This window comes from Schistocerca piceifrons, chromosome 3, assembly GCF_021461385.2.
Source record: "Schistocerca piceifrons isolate TAMUIC-IGC-003096 chromosome 3, iqSchPice1.1, whole genome shotgun sequence".
In the NCBI taxonomy this organism is placed as follows: Eukaryota; Metazoa; Arthropoda; class Insecta; order Orthoptera; family Acrididae; genus Schistocerca; species Schistocerca piceifrons.
The window spans coordinates 345,386,856-345,391,819 of record NC_060140.1 but is presented as its reverse complement, the minus strand read 5'-3'; the positions used below and the strand labels follow the sequence as shown (position 1 = coordinate 345,391,819).

The 4,964-nt window shown below is 43.9% G+C and overlaps 1 non-coding gene across 1 annotated transcript; it reads left to right on the top strand.

Annotated features, from left to right (window-relative positions):
* Positions 1-501: 501 nt before the first annotated feature.
* Positions 502-576, top strand: Trnaa-ugc. The gene has a single exon. It is a non-coding gene; the product is annotated as a tRNA-Ala (tRNA).
* The last annotated feature ends 4,388 nt before the right edge of the window (positions 577-4,964 follow it).

Below are 4,964 nucleotides of genomic sequence, written 5' to 3'. Positions count from 1 at the left end.
TTAACTTGTAGATGATTGTCTCCGTTACTCGATCCGCCGTCATACTACCTCGGTCAACGGCCATAGTCTGCTGGATTCTTTGGGCGTCGGGAAGCACGTCAGTAGCGTTTCCACTGTAGCAAATAAGTCCACCCATCACTGTTACTTTTTAAAGTCCTCACTTCCATGATCACTTGCACCAACGCAACGTAGATTCTTGGGACAGTTATCTTCTCTCCATCTGCAGGGTATGCGAAGGTGGTATCTGTTCTTTCGGACATGTCCGAAAGAACTGATAACCCCTTCACGTAGTTAATGCTAACCGGCTATTGACCTTATTCTTCTGTGCGGATGCACACGTATTGCCGGAACTCTTACGGGAGTCGGTAAGATTGTCTGCCGCGAGTAATGAATGTAATGGGCAGGGGCACTACGAATGTAGTGTGTGGACATTAAGTTGAGAATGTGGGTCTCACGGGGAGCGTGCAAGGGATAAGTCTCTGCAGTCGCACTATCCTCTGTGCCCTCGGTGGCTCAGATGGGTAGAGCGTCTGCCATGCAAGCAGGAGATCCCGGGTTCGAGTCCCGGTCGAGGCACACATTTTCAACTGTCCCCGTCGATGTATATCAACGCCTGTCAGCAGCGTAGAGTCTTGATCTGATTATCATTTCATTCAGGGTATGTTGTCTAGCCTGGATGACAGCATGATGACTTATGGTTGAACGCCTCGTCAAGTCTTCCTTGGCCTTCCTGGATACTGCGGCTTGTGCTGTTTTTTCATCAGCCTCTACAGCACCTTCAAGAACTAAATATAAATTTGAAATTGATTTTTTTTGCACGCAGTTGCATTTACCACTCATGATGAATGCTCCGTCTTAGCATTGGCCATAACGTTTAATCAGATCTCGTACCTTTCGTTCTGTAGATTCAGTTAACTGATGTTCGATTCCATATGCAGACTTATTTTTGACCTGAGTTAGAAAGTAAATACACTACCGGCCATTAAAATTGCTACACCACGAAGATGACGTGCTACATACGCGAAATTTAACCAACAGGAAGAAGATGCTGTGATATGCAAATGATTACCTTTTCAGAGCAATCACACCATGTTGGCACCGGTGGCGACACCTACAACGTGCTGACATGAGGAAAGTTTCCAGCCAATTTCTCATACACAAACAGCAGTTGACCGGCGTTGCCTGGTGAAACGTTGTTGTGATGCCTCGTGTAAGGAGGAGAAATGAGTACTATCACGTTTCCGACTTTGATAAAGGTCGGATTGTAGCCTATCGCGATTGCGGTTTATCGTATCGCGACTTTGCTGCTCGCGTTGGTCGAGATCCAATGACTGTTAGCAGAATATGGAATCGGTGGGTTCAGGAGGGTAATACGGAACGCCGTGCTGGATCCTAACGGCCTCGTATGACTAGCAGTCGAGACGAGAGGCATCTTATCCGCATGGCTGTAACGGATCGTGCAGCCACGTCTCGATCCCTGAGTCAACAGATGGGGACGTTTGCATGACAACAACCATCTGCACGAACAGTTCGACGGCGTTTGCAGCAGCATGGAGTATCAGCTCGGAGACCATGGCTGCGGTTACCCTTGACACTGCATCACAGACATGAGCACCTGCGATGGTGTACTCAACGACGAACCTGGGTGCACGAATGGAAAAACGTCATTTTTTCGGATGAATCCACTTTCTCTTTATAGCATCATGATGGTCGCATCCGTGTTTGGCGACATCGCGGTGAGCGCACATTGGAAGCGTGTATTCGTCATCGCCATACTGGAGTATCACCCGGGGTGATGGTATGGTGTGCCACTGGTTACACGTCTCGGTTACCTCTTGTTCGCATTTACTGCACTTTGAACAGTGGACGTTTCATTTCAGATGTGTTACGACCCGTGGCTCTACCCTTCATTCGATCCCTGCGAAACCCCACATTTCAGCAGGATAATGCACGACCGCATGTTGCAGGTCCTGTACGGGCCTTTCTGGATACAGAAAATGTTCGACTGCTGCCCTGGCCAGCACATTCTCCATATCTCTAACAAACTGAAAACGTCTGGTCAATTGTGGCCGAGCAACTGGCCCGTCACAATACGCCAGTCACTACTCTTGATGAACTGTGGTATCGTGTTGAAGCTGCATGGGCAGCTGTACCTGTACACGCCATCCAAGCTCAGTTTGACTCAATGCCCAGGCGTAGGAAGGCCGTTATTAAGGCCAGAGGTGGTTGTTCTGGGTACTGATTTCTAATGATCTATGCACCCAAATTACGTGAAAATGAAATCACATGTCAGTTCTAGTATAATATATTTGTCCAATGAATACCCGTTTATCATCTGCATTTCTTCTTGGTTTAGCAATTTTAATAGCCAGTAGTGTATAAAGATGTTCTCATCCCTAAGTTTGGTCTGAACACCACAGTACTTTCTCAGAACCTTTTGGAGTTGGTACGCCGTTGCGTACCTCCGACCTTTGAACTGACTTTCCCGGCCATTTATATCAGGATCTACAAGTTTAACTTAGATTTCGAACCACGTTGGAACTCAGCATTTTTTCACGTCAACAAAAATTGCCAGAGGTGAAAAAAGTTAAGTGGCAAAAAAATGTTAGGACTGACTGGAGATCTAGCCCTAAACCTATGACTCCGTTGTGTGACACTTCACCACCGAGTCATCGAAGTAAACGATTCGGATATGTTTACCTCTGACAGACTTTTCGAACTATGTTTCATTACTTTAACATAGCGAAGGACTTCCTTTGATTGATCGAATTCACTAATTTTTCAATTTTGCATGCCGTTTTATGTTCTTTCTTTCCTTCGTGCACCATGCCCTCCTCGTCCTCGAAGCTTCGTGTACACTACTCCGCTTGGTGCAGCCTAATTATGCCCTGATGTTATCGCTGGACAGTTTCCTTAATTATGTTAGGATTATTTTCCGCATGTCCTCTCACAAACTGCAATAAGACGAATTTCTCAACAGTACAAGGATCTCTGCAATCGCCCATAACTTTGCTAAGCTCCACTTTGATACGCAAAGAGTGGCGAGCTACACTAACGAGTCTGTCCTTAGTCAAAAAAGAAAGGAATCATGAAATTCAGTAACAGCACACAGCAATGATAGAAGCCAGAAGGTAAGCCGTTAACAAACATCAGAGTCCTACTTATCCCTGACAATCAAACCACAGGCGTCAAATCGACTGCACCTTTTTGTGGACCAATAACACGCTTTATCACTGGAGCATATGTGTAATGAATTGGAGTTGTTGGACATAACAGTTGTATCCAGGTTTGTTTGATTTTGCAAACTAGTCTCCGAAGATCCATATCACGGCTTATCTGGAATATTTTATGTTGGAGAAGCCTGACCTTGACAATCTTGTAATTATAGGAAAAACAGGCTACTACAAATTATCCATTCTCCTACGAAATGCACTTCTTCATACATGTTCAACCAGTCGTGGGCATCACTACGGTGTTATAAAACCCCTATTTATCATGCATAGGTCACAAGAAATATGATTTTATAAGAATTTCTATCGCATTATCTACGGGTTTCTTGCATTCAGCTGTCCTTTTTCTCACAAAACAAATTCATCCTTTTAAACCACAGACATCTTAAAATGTTTGCCTATCTACAGAGTGAAATGATTACTTCTGCTGAAAATAAATACAATTTTCGTCTTTATGTCAGTGAAGTTCGTATCACCAATACCAGTTCAGTGAATCCATAATTTCTTGATTTCTTGCCTGATACTGGGTAGATAGAGCTTGTTGTTAACTTCGGCGATCAAGCGATACTTTGCGTAGTAGGCGTGGCACGATGGTTGTCATTGCATAAAGCTGTGTCTTATTGCGGTGGTAAGTAATTGACAGCAGTAAGTAGCATTTGTACCTGACCTCTTACAAGCCTGTGTACTCCCTGGTCGATCAAATCAAGCAGTTCCGTCGATAACGAGTTCATTAAGGACCCGACATATGACCTACCGCTTGGTTGTAATTATCGTGTTGTTGTGTGGTCTTCAGTCCTGAGACTGGTTTGATGTAGCTCTCAATGCTACTCTATCCTGTGCAAGCTTCTTCATCTCCCAGTACCTACTGCAACCTACATCCTTCTGAATCTGCTTAGTGTATTCATCTCTTGGTCTCCCTCTACGATTTTTACCCTCCACACTGCCCTCCAATACTAAATTGGTGATCCCTTGATGCCTTAGAACATGTCCTACCAACCGATCCCTTCTTCTAGTCAAGTTGTGCCGCAAACTTCTCCCCAATTCTATTCAATACCTCCTCATTAGTTATGTGATCTACCCATCTAATCTTCAGCATTCTTCTGTGGCACCACATTTCGAAAGCTTCTATTCTCTTCTTGTCCAAACTATTTATCGTCCATGTTTCACTTCCATACATGGCTACACTCCATACAAATACTTTCCGCACACTTAAATCTATACTCGATGATAACAAATTTCTCTTCTTCAGAAACGCTTTCCTTGCCATTGCCAGTCTACATTTTATATCCTCTCTAGTTCGACCATCATCAGTAATTTTGCTCCCCAAATAGCAAAACTCCTTTACTGCTTTAAGTGTCTCATTTCCTAATCTAATTACCTCAGCATCACCCGACTTAATTCGACTACATTCCTTTATCCTCGTTTTGCTTTTGTTGATGTTCATCTTATATCCTCCTTTCAAGACACTGTCCATTCCATTCAACTGCTTTTCCAGGTCCTTTGCTGTCTCTGACAGAATTACAATGTCATCGGCGAATCTCAATGTTTTTATTTCGTCTCCATGGATTTTAATACCTACTCCGAATTTTTCTTTTGTTTCCTTTACTGCTTGCTCAATATACAGATTGAATAACATCGGGGAGAGACTACAACCCTGTCTCACTCCCTTCCTAACCACGGCTTCCCTTTCGTGTTCTTCGACTCTTATAACTGCCATCTGGTTTCTGTACAAAT